At 49.4% G+C, this 26,576-nt stretch overlaps 1 protein-coding gene, 1 long non-coding RNA gene and 1 pseudogene across 3 annotated transcripts in view; 2 read left to right on the plus strand and 1 right to left on the minus strand.

Moving 5' to 3' along the window:
* Nucleotides 1–18,411, minus strand: part of LOC140422549 (uncharacterized) — a 29,674-nt gene extending 11,263 nt beyond the window's left edge. Inside the window, exons 1-2 of one of the 2 annotated variants that reach the window (XR_011947515.1) lie at nt 18,220–18,411; nt 5,618–6,184 (exon numbers count right to left, since the gene is read on the minus strand). This is a non-coding gene — a long non-coding RNA (uncharacterized lncRNA). Of the gene's footprint in view, nt 1–5,617; nt 6,185–15,882; nt 16,024–18,219 lie in introns of those variants that run through there. The other variant, XR_011947516.1, reaches the window with a different exon arrangement.
* LOC140418067 (uncharacterized) overlaps nt 1–26,576 on the plus strand; it is a 169,685-nt gene that overhangs the window by 106,767 nt on the left and 36,342 nt on the right. The gene's annotated exons all lie outside the window — the stretch shown is intronic.
* On the plus strand, nt 19,260–23,853 carry LOC140422518 (uncharacterized; annotated as a pseudogene).

Below are 26,576 nucleotides of genomic sequence, written 5' to 3' on the forward strand. Positions count from 1 at the left end.
CCCAAAGAAAAGAAAGGTTATCAGAGGGGGGATTAGGCAGCCATGGCTGACAAAGGAAGTTAGGGAATGCATCAAAGCAAAAGAGAAAGCCTATAGTGTGGCAAAGAGTAGTGGGAAGTCAGAAGATTGGGAAGACTACAAAAACAAACAGAGGATAACAAAGAGAGAAATAAGGAAAGAGAGGATCAAATTTGAAGGTAGGCTAGCCAGTAACATTAGGAATGATAGTAAAAGTTTCTTTAAATACATTAAAAACAAACGGGAGGCAAAAGTTGACATTGGGCCGCTCCAAAATGACGCTGGTAATTTTGTGATGGGAGACAAGGAAATAGCTGAGGAACTGAATAAGTACTTTGCGTCAGTCTTCACAGTAGAAGACATGAGTAATATCCCAACAATTCCGGAGAGTCAGGGGGCAGAGTTGAATATGGTAGCCATAACAAAGGAGAAAGTGCTAGAGAAACTAAGAGGTCTAAAAATTGATAAATCCCCGGGCCCAGATGGGCTACATCCTAGAGTTCTAAAGGAGATAGCTGAAGAAATAGTGGAGGCGTTAGTTATGATCTTTCAAAAGTCACTGGAGTCAGGGAAAGTCCCAGAGGATTGGAAAATCGCTGTTGTAACCCCCCTGTTCAAGAAGGGAACAAGGAAACAGATGGAAAATTATAGGCCAATTAGCCTAACCTCGGTTGTTGGCAAGATTCTAGAATCCATTGTTAAGGATGAGATTTCTAAATTCTTGGAAGTGCAGGGTCGGATTAGGACAAGTCAGCATGGATTTAGTAAGGGGAGGTCGTGCCTGACAAACCTGTTAGAGTTCTTTGAAGAGATAACAAATAGGTTAGACCAAGGAGAGCCAATGGATGTTATCTATCTTGACTTCCAAAAGGCCTTTGATAAGGTGCCTCACGGGAGACTGCTGAGTAAAATAAGGGCCCATGGTATTCGAGGCAAGGTACTAACATGGATTGACGACTGGCTGTCAGGCAGAAGGCAGAGAGTTGGGATAAAGGGTTCTTTTTCGGAATGGCAACCGGTGACGAGTGGTGTCCCGCAGGGTTCAGTGTTGGGGCCACAGCTGTTCTCTTTATATATTAACGATCTAGATGACGGGACTGGGGGCATTCTGGCTAAGTTTGCCGATGATACAAAGATAGGTGGAGGGGCAGGTAGTATGGAGGAGGTAGGGAGGCTGCAGAAAGATTTAGACAGTTTAGGAGAGTGGACCAAGAAATGGCTGATGAAATTCAACGTGGGCAAGTGCGAGGTCTTGCACTTTGAAAAAAAGAATAGAGGCATGGACTATTTTCTAAACGGTGACAAAATTCATAATGCTGAAGTGCAAAGGGGCTTGGGAGTCCTAGTCCAGGATTCTCTAAAGGTAAACTTGCAGGTTGAGTCCGTAATTAAGAAAGCAAATGCAATGTTGTCATTCATCTCAAGAGGCTTGGAATATAAAAGCAGGGATGTACTTCTGAAGCTTTATAAAGCATTAGTTAGACCCCATTTAGAATACTGTGAGCAATTTTGGGCCCCACACCTCAGGAAGGACATACTGGCACTGGAGCGGGTCCAGCGGAGATTCACACGGATGATCCCAGGAATGGTAGGCCTAACATACGATGAACGTCTGAGGATCCTGGGATTATATTCATTGGAGTTTAGGAGGTTGAGGGGAGATCTAATAGAAACTTACAAGATAATGAGTGGCTTAGATAGGGTGGATGTAGGGAAGTTGTTTCCATTAGCAGGGGAGACTAGGACCCGGGGGCACAGCCTTAGAATAAAAGGGAGTCACTTTAGAACAGAGATGAGGAGAAATTTCTTCAGCCAGAGAGTGGTGGGTCTGTGGAATTCATTGCCACAGAGGGCGGTGGAGGCCGGGACGTTGAGTGTCTTTAAGACAGAAGTTGATAAATTCTTGATTTCTCAAGGAATTAAGGGCTATGGAGAGAGAGCGGGTAAATGGAGTTGAAATCAGCCATGATTGAATGGTGGAGTGGACTCGATGGGCCGAATGGCCTTATTTCCACTCCTATGTCTTATGGTCTTATATTGGGGGCAGCACGGTAGCATTGTGGATAGCACAATTGCTTCACAGCTCCAGGGACCCAGGTTCGATTCCGGCTTGGGTCACTGTCTGTGCGGAGTCTGCACATCCTACCCGTGTGTGCGTGGGTTTCCTCCGGGTGCTCCGGTTTCCTCCCACAGTCCAAAGATGTGCAGGTTAGGTGGTTTGGCCATGGTAAATTGCCCTTAGTGTTGGGTGGGGTTACTGGGTTATGGGGATAGGGTGGAGGTGTTGACCTTGGGTCGGGTGCTCTTTCCAAGAGCCGGTGCAGACTCGATGGGCCGAATGGACTCCTTCTGCACTGTGAAATCTATATTAATACTGTGGCTACCAGGGCAGGTCAAAGGCTCGGAATCCTACAGTGAGTAACTCACCTCCTGACCCCCCCAATCCACCAACTACAAGGCACAAGTCAGGAGTGTAATGGAATACTCTCCACTTGCCTGGATGAGTGCAGCTCCAACAACACTCAAGAAGCTCAACACCATCCAGGACAAAGCAGCCCACTCGATTGCTCCCCCTTCCACAAACATTCAACCCTCCACCGCTGACCAACAGTGGCAGCCGTGTGTACCATCTACAACAGGCATTGTCAAACTCGTGGGCGGGCTCCGCGGGTGGGTCGCGGAGCCGTCCGTCGCGGCGCTCCCGATCGCGCAAGTCTGCGCGTAACTGCCACAGCAGCCGGCTGTTAAAAACGCCGACTGCAAGCGGCCTTCAAAATGGCCACGAACATGCAAAAAAAATGCGGCCGGACTGCGCCTGCGTGCCAGATCATCGGCGTGCATGCGCAAAACTATGCGCACATGCGCCCGTGATCGGGCACGCATATGCAGTGCGGCCGCTTTTTTTTTTTAACGTTCACAGCTTTGTGTTTTACAAGTTCGGGGAGGTTTTATTCATTTATTTCATTCATTTTATTTTATTTTTGTTTTTACAAGTTCAGGGGGGGTTTAATTTGATAAAATTTTACCGGAAAAAAATTCAGAACTTTGGACAGATGGAGACTCCATACTTTCCGACACCGGAAGGCTTCACCTTCATCCAACAGGTTCCATTGGAGGAGCGTGTACGAGGGCCAAAGGGACCCAAAACCATTTCCTACATTTTTGTCAGCAGCAAACAAGGTAAGAGAAAATGGTGGATCGCGCAGGTCAGCCGGCGTAGACGATGAGGGTCGGCTGGCGTGGGTCGTAAAGGTCGGCTGGCGTGGGTCTCTAAGGTCGGCCGGAGTGGGTCACTAAGGTCGGCCGGAGTGGGTCGCTAAGGTCGGCCGGAGTGGGTCGCTAAGGTCGGCCGGAGTGGGTCGCTAAGGTCGGCCGGAGTGGGTCGCTAAGGTCGGCCGGAGTGGGTCGCTAAGGTCGGCCGGAGTGGGTCGCTAAGGTCGGCCGGAGTGGGTCGCTAAGGTCGGCCGGAGTGGGTCGCTAAGGTCGGCCGGAGTGGGTCGCTAAGGTTGTAGCCAGTTAAAATGGCTAACTCCCGATTTAGAATGGCTAACCCAGATTTAAAATGGCCAACGGCAAAGGCTGATGGGAAAATCAGCCAACAGGACTAAAACAAGCAGCTACAGGTAAACTGTGTATTCACCTCTGGGAAGGCCAGACAAGATCGATACCAGTAACCATCAGCACAACAAAACACCAGCCATCTGCATACTAATGAGCAATCCCCGGGAACAATGTGCAACATTTTAGACACAAAGCCAACCCAGACTCATCGGCGCCAACAGAAGCCTACACAAAGGGAGGTGAACGATCACCTCAAGACCGCCCATCGATCAAGGAATCGTTCCAGCATTGGAGGATATTGAACCAAGTGATTGGGACGAAGTCCAATCACTTGGAACCAGGTACAGGGTCCGCCCCGAAAGGCGGGAAGCCCCTGGGGACTATAAGAATAGAGTCCAAGTTCAAATCGGCCTTTCTGCTATCCATTCTGCATCCTCCTGCACCCTTCTTCTGACCGGGTTACTCAGCCACGCAGACCAACCCTTGACAGTGACCGGTCCAGCCATCGCGAAACATCCAGTAAGTCTTACTTCAACGCTCGCAACGAGATAGGCGCTCCTAGCTATCAATCTGTACCAGCTTCGAACCCGCAGGCTCAGAACCCGAACGAAAGGCCATTCGTTTCCCTGACCTGGTGGGCCAGTTCCGAGCTAAGTATTGGCCTGTTAGTCGTAGAAGTAGCTTAGACGTAGAATTTATGCATGAGTATTGATTACTGTATATAATAAATGTGCTTTGATTTAATTCTTACTAAGCGGTGAATTGGATTATTGATCATTACTCGGACCTGAACCACGTGGCGGTATCAGAAAGATACCTGGCGACTCAAGAGCAAAGGTGATCGAACAGAGCAATTAAACTAAGGCTAAAGTTAGCAACAAGGTCGGCCAACGTGGGTCGCTAAGGACGGCTGGCGTGGGTCGCTAAGGTCGGCCGGCGTGGGTCGCTAAGGTCGGCCGGCGTGGGTCGCTAAGGTCGGCCGGCGTGGGCCGCTACGGTCGGCCGGCGTGGGTCGCTAAGGTCGGCCGGCGTGGGTCGCTAAGGTCGGCCGGCGTGGGCCGCTACGGTCGGCCGGCGTGGGTCGCTAAGGTCGGCCGGCGTGGGCCGCTACGGTCGGCCGGCGTGGGTCGCTAAGGTCGGCCGGCGTGGGCCGCTACGGTCGGCCGGCGTGGGCCGCTACGGTCGGCCGGCGTGGGCCGCTACGGTCGGCCGGCGTGGGCCGCTACGGTCGGCCGGCGTGGGTCGCTAAGGTCGGCCGGCGTGGGTCGCTAAGGTCGGCCGGCGTGGGTCGCTAAGGTCGGCCGGCGTGGGTCGCTAAGGTCGGCCGGCGTGGGAACGCTACGGTCGGCCGGCGTGGGAACGCTACGGTCGGCCGGCGTGGGTCGCTAAGGTCGGCCGGCGTGGGTCGCTAAGGTCGGCCGGCGTGGGTCGCTAAGGTCGGCCGGCGTGGGTCGCTAAGGTCGGCCGGCGTGGGTCGCTAAGGTCGGCCGGCGTGGGTCGCTAAGGTCGGCCGGCGTGGGTCGCTAAGGTCGGCCGGCGTGGGTCGCTAAGGTCGGCCGGCGTGGGTCGCTAAGGCTGGCCGGCGTGGGTCGCTAAGGTCGGCCGCCGTGGGTCGCTAAGGTCGGCCGGCGTGGGTCGCTAAGGTCGGCCCGCGTGGGTCGCTAAGGTCGGCCGGCGTGGGTCGCTAAGGTCGGCCGGCGTGGGTCGCTAAGGCTGGCCGGCGTGGATCCCGAAGGTCGGCCGGTGTGGGTCGCTAAGGTCGGCCGCCGTGGGTCGCTAAGGTCGGCCGCCGTGGGTCGCTAAGGTCGGCCCGCGTGGGTCGCTAAGGTCGGCCCGCGTGGGTCGCTAAGGTCGGCCGGCGTGGGTCGCTAAGGCTGGCCGGCGTGGGTCGCTAAGGCTGGCCGGCGTGGATCCCGAAGGTCGGCCGGTGTGGGTCGCTAAGGTCGGCCGGCGTGGGTCCCGAAGGTTGGCCAGTTGGTAAAAATGGGTCCCCGGAAAAATAGTTTGAAGATCTACAAGATGCACGGCAGTAACTCACCAACGTTCCTCAGACAGCACCTTCGAAACCTACGACCACTACCATCTAGAAGGACAAGAGCAGCAGATACCTGGGAACCTCATCCCCTGGAGGTTCGTTTCCAAGTTACACACCACCCTGACTTGGAAATATATCTTCATAACTTCACTGTCGCTGGGGCAATGTCCTGGAAATCCCTCCCTAACAGCACAGTGGGTGTACCTACACCTCAAGGACTGCAGCGGTTCAAGAAGGCGGCTCATCACCACCTTCTGAAGGGCAACTAGGGATGGGTAATCGATGCTGGCCCAGCCAGTGAAGCCCACATAATGTAAATGAATTTTTTAAACAAACGGTTAAAGCGCTTCCCACAGTCGGTGCTCTGGAACACTCTCACTCAGGTGTGTTTGTCTCGGTGCTTTTCCAGTCACAACGATGTTTAAAATCTTTTGAAGCCGACAGGACAGAAATATGTCTCCTTCTAGATTAAAAACCCGATGGTCTTCGATCCCAAGGAATCGAGTGACCCTGTCAGACGTAGACGTGACGTTTGAGATTTATGTCTGTAATTCCTCCTCTTTTAATATCCTGGAAAAACAATTTACAAAAGACATCACTTGTCAGTACAGGATAGAAACTCTGAACAGACATTTCTAGTTTCTATGCAACATTCTTTCCTCTCTCATCCCCCAAAATCTGTAAATCTCCGTCCCACACACTCTCCCTCCATTCTCACTCTGCTGTATCTAATATCCACCCTCCCAATTCTCCTGAAGGTGCTGATTCAGGCTGATTGACAGATCCATGCTCACCGCTCCCTGTCCTGGACACAGATCTTATTCATTTTACGGGATGTGGGGGTGTTGCTGGCCAGTTCAGCATTTATCCCCCATTCCTAGTTGCCCTTCAGAAGGTGGTGGTGAGCTGCCTTCTTGAACTGCCGCAGTCCCGGAGGTGTAGGTACACCCACTGTGCGGAGGGAGGGAGTTCCAGTACTTTTTTTTGGGAAGTATTTTTATTGAAGATTTTCCATTTTAGCAAATGACACAACAAAACCACAGGAATGGCACAACACAGCAAAACAATGTCTGAACATACATGGATACAGAGGACAGAAGAACAACAATCCAGTTGGCCCAGTACAATCGCTAAACTCAATTTGGCGACTCTATACACATTACCAGAGAGCAAGGGAGAGGATGACTAGGCCACGAAAACATGTAAAATTGTGCACATCTTTCCAGGCGGCGGGTGCTTGCAATATCAGAGGTAGGTTCTTTACTCAGAGTGCGCTTGGGACGTGGAACGCACTCCCAGCTCTGGTAGTGGAGTCGGACACTTGAGGAACTTTCAAGCGGTTATTGGATAGGCACATGGAGTGCACTCGAATGATTGGGAGGAGGTTGATTTGATCTTAGTTTCAGACTAGTTCGGCACAACAACGTAGGCCGAAGGGCCTGTACTGTGCTGTACAGTTCTATGTTCGAATAACCACGAGAATTCAGGATAAGATCTTAGCGCCAGGTTTGGGCGCTCACCAGAACATATCTCCCTCAGCTCCAGCAACACCAGAGGCACCAATAACACACTGTCATGTCCTCCTCGCGGCTATCAGACCTGTCTGTACCCTTGTAGGAGCCAACCACGGATGATTTTAAAAAAAATTTAGAGTACCCAATTCATTTTTTCCAATTAAGGGGCAATTTTAGCTTGGCCAATCCACCTCCCCTGCACATCTTTGGGTTGTGGGGGCGAAACCCACAAACACGGGGAGAATGTGCAAACTCCACACGGACAGTGACCCAGAGCCGGGATCGAACCTGGGACCTCGGCGCCGTGAGGCTGCAGTGTTAAACACTGCACCACCGTGCTGCCCCAACCATGGATTCTTTAGCCCCAGGATAACAGAAATAGAAAATGAAGGGAGGAAAAAAAAAAAAAAAAAAAAAAAAAAAAAAAAAATCGCAAGAGCACTAATTCTAAAAGGATATTTTACACATTCCATCAGACAGAACAAAACCCGAAACTCAGGCACAGTACAGAACGATCATGGTTCCACACATTCATACAGAGAGGGCCTAGATTCAGATCATAGTCAGTGCAGTCAGCGCCTCGCAACAAACCAACTGAGACAGGAGAAAAAAGGAAAAGGAAGAATAATCTTTATTGTCACAAGTCAGCATACATTAACACTGCAATGAAGTTACTGTGAAAATCCCCTAGTCGCCACATTCCGGCGCATGTTCGGGTCACACAGAGGGAGAATTCAGAATGTCCAATTCACCTAACAGCACGTCTTTCGGGACTTGTGGGAGGAAACCGGAGCACCCGGAGGAAACCCACGCAGACACGGGGAGAACGTGCAGACTCCGCACAGACAGTGACCCAGCGGGGAATCGAACCCAGGACCCTGGCGCTGTGAAGCCATAGTGCTAACCATATGCTATTGTGCTACCAGGAGTAGCGGGGCTCAGGATAAAAGGGACGAGGACACAAGAATGGGGCTGTTTAGCACAGGGCTAAATCGCTGGCTTTCAAAGCAGACCAAGGCAGGCCAGCAGCACGGTTCAATTCCCGTAACAGCCTCCCCGAACAGGTGCCGGAATGTGGCGACTAGGGGCTTTTCACAGTGACTTCATTGAAGCCTACTTGTGACAATAAGCGATTTTTCATTTCATTTCATTTCTTTTTTTTTTAAATAATATTTTATTGAAAATTTTTGGTCAACCAACACAGTACATTGTGCATCCTTTACACAACATTGTAACAATACAGATAATAATGACCTTTTTAAATTTAAACAAAAACAACAACAAATAAATAAATATTAAATAACAAAAAATAAAAACTAGCCCTAATTGGCAACTGCCTTGTCTCAGGCCACCCCCCCCCCCCCCAAGTCCTGGGCCGCTGCTGCTGCCTTCTTTGTTCTCCCCTATCTATCTTTCCGCAAGATATTCGACGAACGGTTGCCACCGCCTAGCAAACCCTTGAGCCGACCCCCTTAGGACAAACTTAATCTGCTCTAACTTTATGAACCCCGCCATATCATTTATCCAGGTCTCCACCCCCGGGGGCTTGGCTTCTTTCCACATTAGCAATATTCTGCGCCGGGCTACTAGGGACGCAAAGGCCAAAACATCGGCCTCTTTCGCCTCCTGCACTCCCGGCTCTTGTGCAACCCCAAATATAGCCAACCCCCAGCTTGGTTCGACCCAGACTCCTACTACTTTCGAAAGCACCTTTGTCACCCCCATCCAAAACCCCTGTAGTGCCGGGCATGACCAAAACATATGGGTATGATTCGCTGGGCTTCTCGAGCACCTCGCACACCTATCCTCCACCCCAAAAAATTTACTGAGCCGTGTTCCAGTCATATGTGCCCTGTGTAATACCTTAAACTGAATCAGGCTTAGCCTGGCGCACGAGGACGACGAGTTTACCCTGTTTAGGGCATCTGCCCACATCCCCTCCTCAATCTCCTCCCCTAGCTCTTCTTCCCATTTCCCTTTTAGTTCGTCCATCATAGTCTCCCCTTCGTCTCTCATTTCCCTATATATATCCGACACCTTACCGTCCCCCACCCATTTCTTTGAGATGACTGTCCTGCACCTCTTGTGTCGGGAGCTGCGGGAATTCCCTCACCTGTTGCCTCGCAAAAGCCCTCAATTGCATGTACCTAAATGCATTCCCTTGGGGCAACCCATATTTCTCGGTCAGCGCTCCCAGACTCGCAAACTTCCCATCCACAAATAGATCTTTCAATTGCGTTATACCTGCTCTTTGCCACATTCCATATCCCCCATCCATTCCCCCTGGGGCAAACCTATGGTTGTTTCTTATCGGGGACCCCCCCAGTGCTCCGGTCTTTCCCCTATGTCGTCTCCACTGTCCCCAAATCTTCAGTGTAGCTACCACCACCGGACTCGTGGTATAGTTCCTTGGTGAGAACGGCAATGGGGCTGTCACCATAGCCTGCAGGCTGGTCCCCCTACAGGACGCCCTCTCTAATCTCTTCCACGCCGCTCCTTCCTCCTCTCCCATCCACTTACTCACCATTGAAATATTAGCGGCCCAATAATACTCACTTAGGCTCGGTAGTGCCAGCCCCCCCCTATCCCTACTACGCTGTAAGAATCCCTTCCTCACTCTCGGAGTCTTCCCGGCCCAAACAAAACCCATGATACTCTTTTCTATCCTTTTGAAAAAAGCCTTCGTGATCACCACCGGGAGACATTGAAACACAAAGAGGAATCTCGGGAGGACCACCATCTTAACCGCCTGCACCCTCCCTGCCATTGACAATGCTACCATATCCCATCTCTTGAAATCTTCCTCCATCTGTTCCACCAACCGCATCAAATTTAGCCTGTGCAATGTGCCCCAATTCTTAGCTATCTGGATCCCCAGGTAACGAAAGTCTCTTGTTACCTTCCTCAACGGTAGGTCTTCTATTTCTCTACTCTGCTCCCCTGGATGCACCACAAACAGCTCACTCTTCCCCATGTTCAATTTATACCCTGAAAAATCCCCAAACTCCCCAAGTATCCGCATTATTTCTGGCATCCCCTCCGCTGGATCCGCCACATATAGTAGCAGATCATCCGCAAATAAAGATACCCGGTGTTCTTCTCCTCCCCTAAGTATTCCCCTCCATCCCTTGGAACCTCTCAGCGCTATCGCCAGGGGCTCAATCGCCAGTGCAAACAATAATGGGGACAGAGGACATCCCTGCCTTGTCCCTCTATGGAGCCGAAAATATGCCGATCCCCGTCCATTCGTGACCACACTCGCCACTGGGGCCCTATACAACAGCTGCACCCATCTAACATACCCCTCTCCGAACCCAAATCTCCTCAACACCTCCCACAGATAATCCCACTCCACTCAATCAAATGCTTTCTCGGCATCCATCGCCACTACTATCTCCGTTTCACCCTCTGGTGGGGCCATCATCATTACCCCTAACAACCTCCGTATGTTCGTGTTCAGCTGTCTCCCCTTCACAAACCCAGTTTGGTCCTCATGAACCACCCCCGGGACACATTCCTCTATTCTCATTGCCATTACCTTGGCCAAGACCTTGGCATCTACATTGAGGAGGGAGATTGGTCTGTAGGACCCGCATTGTAGCGGATCCTTTTCCTTCTTTAAAAGAAGCGATATCGTTGCTTCTGACATAGTCGGGGGCAGTTGTCCCCTTTCCTTTGCCTCGTTAAAGGTCCTCGTCAGTAGCGGGGCGAGCAAGTCCAAATATTTTCTGTAAAATTCAACTGGGAATCCGTCCGGTCCCGGGGCCTTTCCCGTCTGCATGTTCCTAATTCCTTTCACCACTTCTTCTACCGTGATCTGTGCTCCCAATCCCATCCTTTCCTGCTCTTCCACCTTGGGAATTTCCAGCCGATCCAAAAACTCCATCATTCTCTCCCTCCCTTCCGGGGGTTGAGCTTCATACAATTTTTTATAAAATGTCTTAAACACTTCATTCACTCTCTCCGCTCCCCGCTCCGTCTCTCCATCTTCGTCTCTCACCCCCCCTATTTCCCTCGCTGCTCCCCTTTTCCTCAATTGGTGTGCCAGCAATCTGCTCGCCTTCTCTCCATATTCATACTGTACACCCTGCGCCTTCCTCCATTGTGCCGCTGCAGTGCCTGTGGTCAGCAAGTCAAATTCCACATGCAGCCTTTGCCTTTCCCTATACAGTCCCTCCTCCGGTGCCTCCGCATACTGTCTGTCCACCCTCAAAAGTTCTTGCAACAACCGCTCCCGTTCCTTACTCTCCTGCTTCCCTTTATGTGTCCTTATTGATATCAGCTCCCCCCTAACCACCGCCTTCAACGCCTCCCAGACCACTCCCACCTGAACCTCCCCATTGTCATTGAGTTCCAAGTACTTTTCAATGCATCCCCTCACCCTTAAGCACACCCCCTCATCCGCCATTAGTCCCATGTCCATTCTCCAGGGTGGACGCCCTCTTGTTTCCTCCCCTATCTCCAAGTCTACCCAGTGTGGGGCATGATCCGAAATGGCTATAGCCGTATATTCCGTTCCCCTCACCCTCGGGATCAATGCCCTACCCAACACAAAAAAGTCTATGCGTGAATAGACTTTATGGACATAGGAGAAAAACGAGAACTCCTTACTCCTAGGTCTACTGAATCTCCACGGGTCCACCCCTCCCATCTGCTCCATAAAATCCTTAAGCACCTTGGCTGCTGCCGGCCTCCTACCAGTCCTGGACTTCGACCTATCCAGCCTTGGTTCCAACACCGTGTTAAAGTCTCCCCCCATTATCAGCTTTCCGGTCTCTAGGTCTGGGATGCGTCCTAGCATTCGCCTCATAAAATTGGCATCGTCCCAATTCGGGGCATACACGTTTACCAACACCACCATCTCTCCCTGTAATTTGCCACTCACCATCACATATCTGCCCCCGTTATCTGCCACTATAGTCTTTGCCTCAAACATTACCCGCTTCCCCACGAATATAGCCACCCCCCTGTTTTTCGCATCCAGCCCCGAATGGAACACCTGCCCTACCCATCCTTTGCGCAACCTAACCTGATCTATCAGTTTCAGGTGCGTTTCCTGTAACATGACCACATCTGCTTTAAGTTTCTTAAGGTGTGCGAGTACTCGTGCCCTCTTTATCGGCCCGTTAAGCCCCCTCACGTTCCACGTGATCAGCCGAGTTGGGGGGCTTCCCACCCCCCCCCCTTGCCGGTTAGCCATCATCTTTTTCCAGCTTCTCGCCCAGTTCCCACGCAGCTGTATTTCTCCCAGACGGTGCCCCCCCGCCCATCCTTTCCCGTACCCACTCCCCCCTTTCCCCAGCAGCAGCAACCCAGTAATTCCCCCCTCCCCCCCCCTCCCCGCTAGACCCCCCGCTACGTGTAATTACTCCCCCCATGTTGCTCCCAGAAGTCAGCAAATTCTGGCTGACCTCGGCTTCCCCCCGTGATCACGGCTCGCCCCGTGCGGCGCCCCCTCCTTCCTGCTTCTCTATTCCCGCCATAATTATCATAGCGCGGGAACCAAGCCCGCGCCTCTCCCTCGGCCCCGCCTCCCATGGCCAACGCCCCATCTCCTCTCCCTCCCCACCTCCCCCCATCACCACCTGTGGGAGAAAGAAAAGTTACCATACCGCAGGATTAATCATACAATCCCTCTTCGCCCCCCCCCCCCCCCCCCCACTCGTCCCACCACTTTGTCCAAACGTTCATTTTCGTAGTCCAATCATTCCAATTTTTCTTCTACAATAAAAGTCCACGCTTCATCCGCCGTCTCAAAGTAGTGGTGCCTCCCTTGATATGTGACCCACAGTCTTGCCGGTTGCAGCATTCCAAACTTTATCTTTTTTTTGTGAAGGACCGCTTTGGCCCGATTAAAGCTCGCCCTCCTTCTCGCCACCTCCGCACTCCAATCTTGATAGACGCGGATCACCGCGTTCTCCCATTTACTACACCGAGTTTTCTTCGCCCATCTAAGGACCATTTCTCTATCCTTAAAACGGAGAAATCTCACCACTATGGCTCTGGGAGCTTCTCCTGCTCTCGATCCTCGCACCATAACTCGGTATGCTCCCTCCACCTCCAACGGACCCGTCGGGGCCTCCACTCCCATTAACGAGTGCAGCATCGTGCTCACATATGCCCCGACGTCCGCCCCCTCCACACCTTCAGGAAGGCCAAGAATCCTCAAGTTGTTCCTCCTTGCGTTATTTTCCAGTGCCTCCAACCTCTCCACAGATCGTTTCTGGTGTGCCTCCTGTATCTCCGACTTCACCACCAGGCCCTGTATATCGTTTTCATTCTCTGCTGCTTTCGCCTTCACGACCCGAAGCTCCTGCTCCTGGGTCTTTTGATCCTCTTTCAGCCCTTCAATCGCCTGTAATATCGGGGCCAACAACTCTTTCTTCATTTCCTTTTTTATCTCCTCCACGCAGCGTTTCAAAAACTCTTGTTGTTCAGGACCCCATATGAAACTGCCACCTTCCGATGCCATCTTGGTTTCTGCTTGCCTTCCTTGCCGTTGTTCCAAAGGATCCGCTGCAATCCGGCCACTTTCCTCTCCTTTTTCCATCCGTGTCCAGGGGGAACACCCTTCTGGTTTATCGCACGGTGTTTTCAGCCGTTAAAATTGCCGTTGGGGCTCCTATCAAGAGCCCAAAAGTCCGTTTCACAGGGAGCTGCCAAAACGTGCGACTCAGCTGGTCATCGCCGCACCCGGAAGTCCATTTCATTTCATTTCAGCCACAAGCCCCTAATCCTCTGGCACACAGCACTCACCACAAGACAAAGAAGGGAAAAAGCGGCTCGTTCAAACCTCACTCAGCCTCAGAACATCCCAGCTAAGACGGAATGTCCCAAACATGAGGGGAAACAGGATCCCAGCCAGAGTACAGGATCTGGTCCAGTCCCGCACCCTCGTGCAGTTGGGAGTCACCAAGGATAATCAGAACCTATCAACACCGAGCCTCTCAGGATGTTCTGACGAAGTGTCTTCGAGAAGGAACTTCGCAAGCACAAGGGGCAACAGGATCCCAGCCGCAGTACAGGACCTGGTCCAGCCCCGCGCACTCTGGCACATCAGAGTAAGTACCCAGGATACACAGCGCATGTCAGGACTCAGCACCCAACCAGCCTCACTCTCACTAACCACACCCAAGGCAGTGCACCAGCCCCACCGACACGAGAAGAATCACGTCGTCCTCAACTGAGGGGACCCCACCACCGGGGGGAATCATCAAAACACCCGTCAACTGGGCATCCTGGGAGGAGGAAAATCCTCTCCCCCTCCCCCCCCCCCCCCCCCCCCCCTCCAACCTCCCGCCGCCCCCCCACTGCCAACACAAGGGAAACTCCCGTAACCCAACAGACCAACTTGGAACCCGCAACAGCATGCTGCCCACCCAGGTATTAGGAGAAGAAACGGGGCAGCACGGTGGTTAGCACATTTGCGTCACAGCTCCAGGGTCCCAGGTTCGATTCCCGGCTTGGGTCACTGTCTGTGCGGAGTCTGCACGTTCTCCCCCTGTGTGCGTGGGTTTCCTCCGGGTGATCCGGTTTCCTCCCACAGTGTGTGGGTTAGGTGGATTGGCCATGATAAATTGCCCTTAGTGTCCAAAATTGCCCTTAGTGTTGGGTTACTGGGTTACAAGGATAGAACAAAGAAATGTACAGCACAGGAACAGGCCCTTCGGCCCTCCAAGCCCGTGCCGACCATGCTGCCCGACTAAACTACAATCTTTTACACTTCCTGGGTCCGTATCCTTCTATTCCCATCCTATTCATATATTTGTCAAGATGCCCCTTAAATGTCCCTATCGTCCGTGCTTCCACTACCTCCTCCGGTAGCGAGTTCCAGGTACCCACTACCCTCTGCGTAAAAAACTTGCCTCGTACATCTACTCTAAACCTTGCCCCTCTCACCTTAAACCTATGCCCCCTAGTAATTGACCCCTCTACCCTGGGGAAAAGCCTCTGACTATCCACTCTGTCTATGCCCCTCATAATTTTGTAGACCTCTATCAGGTCTCCCCTCAACCTCCTTCGTTCCAGTGAGAACAAACCGAGTTTATTCAATCGCTCCTCATAGCTAATGCCCTCCATACCAGGCAACATTCTGGTAAATCTCTTCTGCACCCTCTCTAAAGCCTCCACATCCTTCTGGTAGTGTGGCGACCAGAATTGAACACTATACTCCAAGTGTGGCCGAACTAAGGTTCTATACAGCTGCTACATGACTTGCCAATTCTTATACTCACTGCCCCGGCCAATGAAGGCAAGCATGCCGTATGCCTTCTTGACTACCTTCTCCACCTGTGTTGCCCCTTTCAGTGACCTGTGGACCTGTACTCCTAGATCCCTTTGACTTTCAATACTCTTGAGGGTTCTACCATTCACTGTATATTCCCTACCTGCATTAGACCTTCCAAAATAAATTACCTCACATTTGTCCGGATTAAACTCCATCTGCCATCTCTCCGCTCAAGTCTCCAGACAATCTAAATCCTGCTGTATCCTCCGACAGTCCTCATCGCTATCCGCAATTCCACCAACCTTTGTGTCGTCTGCAAACTTACTAATCAGACCAGTTACATTTTCCTCCAAATCATTTATATATACTACAAAGAGCAAAGGTCCCAGCACTGATCCCTGTGGAACACCACTGGTCACAGCCCTCCAATTAGAAAAGCATCCCTCCATTGCTACTCTCTGCCTTCTATGGCCTAGCCAGTTCTGTATCCACCTTGCCAGCTCACCCCTGATCCCGTGTGACTTCACCTTTTGTACTAGTCTACCATGAGGGAGAAGGTGGAGGTGTGGACCTTGGGTAGGGTGCTCTTTCCAAGAGCCGGCGCCGACTCGATGGGCCAAATGGCCTCCTTCTGCACTGTACATTCTATGAAAAAAAAAACATAATGGAGGAATGCCCGGATTAACCAAGGAACATCGGATATAGACCTGCACTGCCTGCCATTACAAAGAGGATACTACAGGAAAGAGCAGCGCTGCCTCAACAGAGACCAAAATACTGCTTCCCCATGGAAGATCAGATTACAACGAGGAGGTAGTCAGGATGCCACCATATAAGGCCACTTGGAGGAGGGGGGGCTGTCTCCCCCACTAAGCCTACACTCAAACCGAAGAAGGGCTCCAACAAGGCAGATTCACAGCACAGAGAGTCTCACTCCAACATATCGAGCAAGGATTAACCGACCACACCCAGTCACGCGCCACCACACTTTTCTCCCCGACTCCAACAACTCCAGAGACTTCAACCACATGGACAAATCACAAGGAACCCAATCAGGAACCCAGTCCTCTCGAGGATAATAATCTGTCCGGGTTTTCGTAGGAGCTCAGCACGGATTCTCCAGACTCAAAATAACAAAAATGCTGAATAAAACCCAGATACAAATCGTTCTGACTGAGAGTTTTCCTCAATCTAAGCGAGGGCTTGTCTCACCCACCACCCTGCTGCAGCTTTACTCATTGTCTCTGTAAATGAGAAATGAGGGGTGTCTAAAATGCACTCCCTCTTGGGAGCGCAAGGATTGCAGCACGCTGAAAAAGGACAAGACTCTGCACAAACGACATTACATTACCCACTCAGTGTTTTTTTTTGCAAAAACAGCACAGGATTATTGATGAAGCGCAGGATAATATCATCCATGGCACTTGGAAAGGCAAAGCCATGAAATGATCATTGAGAAACCCTCAGGACTTCTCCAAATCTCCATTAAACAAAAGCCCCTTCACCTCTGCCATGCCATCACCCCAAGGTCAAGGCAGCAAGGAATCTCTGCCCCAGCCACGTCCAGCCACCTGCAACCCCTCACAACAAGCATCAAGGATGGGACAACATTAGACCGGTGGTCAGAGGCCCCAGGCCTCGAAGACCGGATGCAATATGTTCTGTCGAACCAAAAACATCCAAACATTCAGATCGAGATTGCTAAAGCATGGCAGAAAATCCTCAGAATGAGTCAGAAACCCCCCCCCTCCCCCCCGCCCGCCGCAGTCCTCGCAAAGGACCGGGCGCACGAACACCCCCTATTCAGCCCCTACTCCCAGAGTCGGTCAGGATAAATGACACACCATGCAACAGGATTTCCAAGGACTGAAGTTGAGCCCTCAACAGGGTAATTTCTTTGTCAAGTGCCAGAATTCTCTTCTTCACTTCTACAATTGTCTTAAGGATAGTTCCCAGGTCATCAAAGTGAGCAGCAACAACCTGCACCACGGAGCCTAGACCATTGCTCACAATATAATTCACAATGGCAGCTATCATTACGATGCTCACAGCACCGCCGAGGTGTGGACCCACTCACCAGCAAAACCATACTGTAATTATACTTCAATCAAACCAGTAATTATTCAATTTAACTCAGCCCCTCATCACTAAAATCTAGCCAGGATCTTCCAGGAACGTAGTACAAGACATGTATCCCTAATTAATTGTGGAATTTACATCAAGATAAAATAAAGAATTAAAAGACAAGTAGAGACAGAGTTTGCAAAAATGCAGCTGCTCCTGCACTCAGTCCTGAATTAATTTCACTGTCTGTGTGGAGTTTACATGTTCTTCCCGTGTCTGCGTGCGTTTTCTCCAGGCGCTTCCATTTGTGAGAACACAGAATGTTCATTTCTCACACATTTCCCCCCACAGTCTAAAGATGTGCAGGTTCGGTGGATTGGCTATGGTATGCTAAATTGCGCCTAGGTGGGGTTACGGGGATAGGGCGGGGGATTGGGCCTAGGTAGGGTGCTCTTTCAGAGCATTGGTGCAGACTCAATGGGCTGAATAGCCTCCTTCTGCACTACAGGGATTCTATGAATATACGGTCCCTTTAAATGTCAGCCATCTCCTGGGGAAACTGCCGTTTAATTGTGAACATTGGGAAAGAGACCATCCTTTTAGCCAGACAAAGAAATGTGTCAAGCTGAGGGGGCAAAGGGTGTCAATGTCTTTGAGAGAGAGAGACCTGGGCCAAGCTTTGCAGAGTCTGCACCCTCCCTGGATTCACTTCCTTTCCCTTCAGTTGCTGCAAGTGACCAATTGAAGGTCAGAATGAGAAAATAAATGGAAAGGGGGAGAAAAGAAAGTGTTTTACTCACAGATGTTGGAGACACAGGAGGAAGTTTCAGTCTGTGTGAAGCTCGATCTTCATTCACACAAAGCCCGCGCTCTGATTGGAGGACCAGAATCCTTTTGGTCTTCCAACTCTCCCTATTGGTCAACGTCTCAGCAGGACGGTCGAGGGGGGGGTAAACTCTCCTTTGGACATGCGCAGTCCCGGGCCGGGGGGAGGGGATTTGAGCGGCCTCTCGCTCTGGGCGGCGCCTTGAACCGGTTGCCTGGAAACCTTGGCTCGGGGAGGGGAGGTTCACCAGTCCACGCGCCGAGGCTGCGCACTGGAACCCGAAGACGTGCCGCTGGACAGCGCTTCCTATTGTCTGATTCAGGCAGGGCTGCATTGTGACGTCACTGACGCAGAGGGGCGTTCCCAGCACGCAGTGTCCCATTGGGAGCAATAGCGCTGGTCACAGAAACAACAGACTGAAGATTGAACAACAGCTCAGAACCGCTGGCCCGATAAACCCCTCGCCCCACGTGGGCCGGGATCCGCCTCTCATTGTTTACATCAGGGAGATTGAATGGTCCTCCAGCCAATCAGGGCCTTTGTGTCAATGGCTGCACGGAGCTTCCTCCACTGGTCTGCCCAGCAAAGCTGCTGCTCCTGTCTGTGAGTGAGGATCGAGCTTCACACAGACTGAAACTTCCTCCTGTCCCAAACAGCTGGGAGTAAAACACTTTATTTTCTCCCCCTTTCCATTTATTTCCTCATTCTCACCTTCAATTGGTCACTCGTTTAAATCCCCAGGCCCAGATGAGATGTATCCCCTGTGGGAGGAGATTGTAGAGGCTCTGACAATTTTCAAATCTTCTCTGGCCACAGGAGCGGTGCCAGAGGACTGGAGGACAGATAATGTGGTTCCATTGTTCAAGAAGGGAAGGAGGGAAAAAAGCAGGAAATTACAGACCAGTGAGTTTAACCTCAGTGGTCGGGGAACTATTGGAAACAATTCTGAGGGACAGAATAAATCTCTACTTAGGAGGCAAGGATTAATCAAGGATAGTCCAGTAAGAAGTCTGACAACACCAGGTTAAAGTCCAACAGGTTTGTTTCGATGTCACTAGCTTTCGGAGCGCTGCTCCTTCCTCAGGTGAATGAAGAGGTCTGTTCCAGAAACACATATATAGACAAATTCAAAGATGCCAGACAATGCTTGGAATGCGAGCATTAGCAGGTGATTAAATCTTTACAGATCCAGAGATGGGGTAACCCCAGGTGAAAGAGGTGTGAATTGTGTCAAGCCAGGACAGTTGGTAGGATTTCGCAGGCCAGATGGTGGGGGATGAATGTGATGCGACATGAATCCCAGGTCCCGGTTGAGGCCGCACGCATGTGTGCGGAACTTGGCTATAAGTTTCTGCTCGGCGATTCAGCGTTGTCGCGCGTCCTGAAGGCCGCCTTGGAGAACGCTTACCCGGAGATCAGAGGCTGAATGCCCTTGACTGCTGAGGTGTTCCCCGACTGGAAGGGAACATTCCTGCCTGGTGATTGTCGCGCGATGTCCGTTCATTCATTGTCGCAGCGCCTGCATGGTCTCGCCAATGTACCACGCTTTGGGATAGTCAGCATAGCTGCCAGACGGAGATCATGTCTCACAAATTTGATTTGAATTTTTCAAGGAGGTGACTAAGTGTGTAGATTAAGGTTGAGCAGTTGATGTAGTCTACATAGACTTCAGTAAGGCTGTTGACAAGGTCGTGCATGGGAGACTGGTCAAGTAGGTCAGAGCCATGTGGGCATTTAAGAGTCAACCACATTGCTGTGGGTCTGGAGTCACATATAGGCCAGACCAGGTAGGGATGGCAGATTTCCTTCCCTAAAGTACATTAGTGAACCAAATGGGATTTATCGACAATTGACAATGGTTTTATGGTCATCATTAGACTTCTAATTCCAGATATTTATTGGATTCCATTTCCACCTGCTGTGGTAGGATTTGAATCCGGGTCCCCAGAGTATAACCCTGGGTCTGTGGATCACCAGTCCAGTGACAGTACCACTACCCCATTAGAATAGATCGGTGCTTGATGGCCGGCTCACACACGATGGGACGAAGAGCTCTTTCTAAGCTGTAAAACTCGGAGGCTATGAGGACAGATAAGTCTCGTTATATGGGACAGATTGGGTATATTATTGATGGTTCTGTAATAAAGTACATTGTGGAAGGGAAATTAATGAGTTGCCCACTTAGAAGCATGCTGGGAAATGATTGACTATATTTTAATGATTGACTATATGATTAACTAAATGATTGACTAAATGATTGACTATATTTCAGGTGGCGTAAACAAAATACTGCTTAGTATTTTGGCCTCGGCCGTATAATGATAGCAAGTTGTCCTTACGAAGGACAACCAAATGCATATTTGAGTTGTTTTTAGCCAAGGGCAAGAACATACGTAATTCGTATTTCATCTTACGTACTTTCCAAGGTTTATTTAATATAAACATGGCTATTTACTTTTAGGGCTGTTATTTCAGACTATAAAGATATGCTTTCTTCGGTCTAATCTCCGAGTACTGGGGAATGACTATGCAGCCGGACCACGGCCCTCTCCACAAATATTTGTGCCAAATAAATTTCCTTCATCGAAGCTCGAAGGATTTGTCTTTGTTATAATTTCCACGACATACATTTTATTATTATTTCTCGCCTTGTAATAGAGTGCTGTAACTACATTATGTATTTCCAGTAAGTCATAACAGCACAGAATTAATCCATTCAGGAACTCAAGTAGATGCTGACACTCTGTCGAGCAATTCTGTCAGTCTCGAGTGGGTCCCATTCTGTAACCCTGCAGCGAATTTCATTTGGAAATTATTGATCATCTCTGCTGGAGTTACCCCATAAGCAACAAGTCCAGAATCCTGATCAATCACAAATCTGCTGTATTTTAACCAACTGGAAAAATCCTATTCATCCAACACAATTTTAGTCCATCAATATAGATATATATCTGTCTGGCAGCTGCATGAAGATTTTTAGTCTCTGTGTCCAGGACAGGAAGCAGTGAGCATGGATCTGTCAATCAGCCTGAATCAGCACCTTCAGGAGAATTGGGAGGGTGAATATTAGATACAGCAGAGTGAGAATGGAGGGAGAGTGTGTGGGACGGAGATTTGCAGCTTTTGGGGGAACGAGCGAGGAAAAAATATTCCATAGAAATTAAAATAATCTGTTCTGAATTTCTATCCTGGCCTGACAGTGATGACTTTTGTAAACTCCCTTTACAGGATATCAGAAGGTGAGGATTGATGGACAGAAATCTCAAACTAAACGTCATGTCAAGATCTTACAATCACTTGATTCATCAGGACCTGACCTCGGCCTTTTAATCTAGAAGGAGAAATGTTTGCCCGTTCTGTTTGCTTCGAAAGATTTTAAACATCAGTGTGACTGGAAAAGCCCCGAGACACACACACCCGAGTGAGAGTGTTCCAGAGCACTGACTGTGGAAAGAGCTTTAACCAGTTACACAGCCTGAAAAAACATCACACCATTCACAGTGAGGAGAGACCGTACACGTGTTCTGTGTGTGGACGAGGCTTCAACTGATTGTCTGACCTGGAGAGACACGAGGGCATCGTCACCATGGAGAAACCGTGGAAATGTGGGGACTGTGGGAAAGGATTCAAATCCCCATCTGCACTGGATATTCATCAGCGCAGTCACACAGGAGAGAGGCCGTTCACCTGCACCATGTGTGGGAAGGGATTCACTTGGTTATACAACCTGCTTACACACCAGCGAGTTCACACTGGGGAGAGGCCGTTCACCTGCTCCACGTGCGGGAAGGGATTCACTCAGTTTTCCAGCCTGCTGAGACACAGTGTCACTCACACCAACGAGAGACCCTTTAAATGCTCTGACTGTGGAAGTGGCTTCAAATGCGCTGCAGGTCTGATGGTTCACCAGCGCAGTCACACTGAGGAGAGACCGTTCAGCTGCTCTCACTGCTCAAAGCGGTTTCGGAAATCGTCCAAACTGCGGGCACACCAGTGAGTTCACACCGGGGAAAGACCGTTTAGCTGCTATCAGTGTGGGAAGGGATTCAGTGATTCATCCACCCTGCAGCGACACCAGTGAGTTCACACCGGGGAAAGACCGTTTAGTTGCTATCAGTGTGGGAAGGGATTCAGTGATTCATCCCACCTATTGGGACACCAGCGAGTTCACACTGGGGAGAGGCCGTTCACCTGCTCTCAGTGTGAGAAGGGATTCATTACTTCATCGAAACTGCGGACACACCAGCGGGTTCACACTGGGGAGAGGCCGTTCACCTGCTCTCAGTGTGGAAAAGGATTCACTCAGTTATCTGATCTGCAGAAACACCAGCGAGTTCACACTGGGGAGAAGCCGTTCACCTGCTCTCAGTGTGGGAAGGGATTCATTCAGTCATCCAACCTCCGGACACACCAGCGAGTTCACACTGGGGAGAGACCGTTTAGCTGCTCTCAGTGTGAGAAGGGATTCAGTGATTCATCCACCCTGCAGAGACACCAGCGAGTTCACACAGGGGAGAGGCCGTTCACCTGCTCCGTGTGCGATAAAGGATTCACTCGGTCATCTAACCTGCTATCACACCAGCAGGTTCACAAGTGATGACAGGGGTTGGATTCTGCTGTTATTGCTGCTGTTAATCACATCCAGGACTGAACCGTGTTCATTCTGACACTTGGTGAAGTGGGAGGGTCGGAGGGTTTCTTTCTGCTGGACTGGCCGGTCTCACGACTTTGCTTCCAGTGGGCTGATGCTCTTTGAGCCTGGGAGAGCACATTTCCACTGAAATAATACACAAAAGCTGATCAAGGACATTGTCGTGGATATTGTAATAAAGACAAATTTTTCGAGTTTCGTGAAAAGATATTTATTTGACACAAATATATTTGCGGAGAGGCCCGTAGTCTGGCTAAGTAAACATTCCACAGTACTCTTGAGATTCGACCCAAGAAAGCATACCTTTATAGTCTGAAACAACAGCTTTGAAGTAAACAGCCATGTTTATATTAAATAGACCTTGGAAAGTACGTAAGATGAAATACGTAGTACGTATGTTCTTGCCCTTGGCTAAAAACAACTCGAGTACACATTTTGTTATCTTTCAGAGGACAATGTGTTATCATAATAAGGCCGAGACCAAAATACTAAGCACTATTTTGTTTACGTTACCTGACCTACTTATTTTCGTTCAAAAGCAGCGTTAAACTATAGTCAAGCATTTCCCAGCATGCTTCGGAGTGGGCAACTCATTAATTTCCCTTCCACAGACATTTATTTTCTCCTGGTTAGTAAATGATGATATTCCCCTGTAAGGGCCCTTCCTGTTTATTCCCTCATTGCCCACTTCTTTTACTTGGTGGTTATCATTTTTATCCATGGATATTTAATGGGCATAAACCTTTAAGCCAAGCAGAGGAAGTGAGGAACTCAAAGTTGAAAAATAATTCACTGTGCTATTGGAGGTTTAGCTTTTTAACAGAAGAACTCAGACTTTCTGGCACCTGAGAGATCGGAATGATTCAGTTCAATTGGCTGGCTGGTGGCCAATGAATTGGCCAAAGACTGTATTCTGCCCGGCAACAGTCTCACTCTCTCTCTCGCCCCAACAAGGTTTCTTTCCTGCGGTTTCTGAATCTCCAGCGAGGTCGTGAGCTCCGGATGAATCTACAGGGAAAACCATTGCAAGCGGAAAGCAAGAACTTCCGACTGAAGGCCTAGACTAAAGGATGTCCTGCATCCATCTGAAACAGAGACTTTTGCCTTTTTACTTTTCGGATTATTTTTCTTTCCACCCCACCCCCTCTGTGTTTGTCTATCTTTTGTGTGTGTATAAAGAGTGGGGCGATTTAAAGAGGGAGGGTTAGGAATTAGCTAATAGTCAACCAGTTGTTGCTGCCTATTTAATTATAGTTATTGTTGTTAATAAAAATTAATTCAGTTTAAATTTACAAATCTGGTGACTGCAATTATCGGGCAGCCAAAGACTTTGGGTAATTTTGTTGCGACTCCGGATCAAATGGGACTGAAATTGACTGCATGCTAGCTCAGTGTTAAATAACACCCAACTATAGACCGATCTAAAATAAATACAGAAAGTACTAGAAAACGCAGCAGGTCTGGCAGCATCTGTGGAGCGAGAAACAGAGTTAACGTTTCATGTCCAATGTAACTCTACTTCAGAACTAAAGAGAGGGAGAAATGTGATGAATTTGATGCTGGTGAGAAAGGGGGAGGGTCAGGTAGAACAAAAGGGCAAGTCAGGGATTGGTTAGAGTGTGGGTGAGATTAAATGACAACAATGTCCTGGAGCAAAAGGGAGAGGTAATGGTTGCGGTAAAGAAACAAATTGGTCCACAGTAAGTGTTAATGGCAGAATAAAGGACAGCTCTGTATGAAAGCAAAAAAAACATGAAAACAAGATGCAGACTGACACTCGGCAAAAAAACAAATCAAAATGGAGGAGAGAGGTCAGGGTCTGGAGTTGTTGAACTCAATGTTGAGTCCAGAAGGCTGCAAAGTGCCTCATGGGAAGACGAGGGGCTGTTGGTCCAGTTTGTGTTGGGCTTCTCCGGAACATTGCAGCAGGCCGAGGACAGGAATGTGAGCCTGAGAGCAAGGTGGTGAATTCTAATGGCAGCAAGAGGAAGGTCAGGGCCATGCTTGTGGACTGAGCGGAGGTGTTCCACAAAGAGGGCAGGGAACAGGCTGCAGATGAATTAAAGGTAAACCATTTGGGTCCAGAACATTGTGAACATCCTTTTACTCTGGTTGTCTTTGATCATCAAGTCATTTTCTGTTTTTAACCATGGTCTTTTTCATTAATAAACTATCAGTAATGTTGAGAATTGGAGGAAATTAAGTTTTTAAAATAAAATTGGATAAAATAAAACAGGAATTTGATAAGGGCATTTGTCTGAAGAGATTTTGAGATATGAATTAATATATTAATGAGGAAAGCATGTGTTTATCTTTGTGACTGGAAGAAAACAATGGAGTATTAAAAAGGTCACTTCAAAGTGGACTGATAAGGAAATTGACACATATATATGCTGAATGCTGACTCCACAGATGGATAACATCAATGGGAAAGAAATATATATCCATACCAAATTGACTGGGAAAAGGTACACAGATGCACTAATAATAACATAATAATCTTCATTAGAGTCACCAGTAGGCTTATTGTGGTAGTATGTATTGGGGGTCATGTGGGACTGGAAGCCCTAATGTCATTGGCTGACAGATCCCGGGTCCTGGTTGGCCGTTGGCCTCAAGCTCCGCCCTGAAGGCGGAGTATAAGAAGCCGGAGTCTTCCCCCGCAGGCCAGTTTACTATCGAGCTGCGGGGGAACAGACACGCTTAATAAAGCCTCATCGACTTCACTCTATTCGTCTCATGGAGTCTTTGTGCGCTACACTTATATTGACACTGCAATGAAGTTACTGTGAAAATTCCCTCATCGCCACACTCCGGTGCCTGTTCGGGTACACAGAGAAGTAATTCAGAATGCCCAATTCACCTAACAAGCTACTTGTGGGAGGAAACCGGAGCACCCAGAGGAAACCCACACAGACGCGGGGAGAACATGCCGACTCAAGTAGCCTATCTGAATCGAACCCTGGTCCTTGGTGCTGTGCGGCAACAACTGTGCTACCATGCGGTGCCTACCACACCAGCTCCAGAAACAGTCTCCCGAAAAGAAGTAGCAGATTTTGATTTAGCTGGAACTGAAGAGTTTTCCCAAACCTGGCAAATAACCTGTGCGTGGTAACTATTTGTTGCCTTTAGCTCACAGAGTTATATGATATTGGATGTTGGTTGGGAACAAATGGGCATCTCGGATTTAAGGGATCATAGGAAGTTCGGAACCAAGGGGTAACTTCATGTAATATGTGTGTATAGCCATAAGTGTAATTAAGCGTTGCAGTGAATTATACTCCTTCTTGTCATGTGTTTTTTGTTCTTTTAATAAATATTCTTCATAAATTGTTCACACAACTGGATTTTTCCTCCCTGGTTCACATATTTTTCTCACAATTTGAAAATATACACCTCTAAGAACCAGTATTCTAATTCACCCCTCTGGGGTTTGGGATACCCTTGAATTGGTTTGTATCAAATTGGGGGCCGTTCAGGATTTTGAAAAATATAATTCCTTGGGTTTAGGGGAATTTGTGACTTTTGAACGTAACAAGAGTGAGGAAAGTGTGGAACCAAGTAAGTAATGTATGATTTTAAACTAAGGTGACTGCAACATGACTCTTGCCGTGACTAAGGCTTTCCTGAAGATGGAAGATGGAACTCTGCCTGGTTTACAGAAAGTGACCAAAAGCCAG

The sequence above is a fragment of the Scyliorhinus torazame genome, chromosome 5 (assembly GCF_047496885.1).
Source record: "Scyliorhinus torazame isolate Kashiwa2021f chromosome 5, sScyTor2.1, whole genome shotgun sequence".
NCBI classification, from domain to species: domain Eukaryota; kingdom Metazoa; phylum Chordata; class Chondrichthyes; order Carcharhiniformes; family Scyliorhinidae; genus Scyliorhinus; species Scyliorhinus torazame.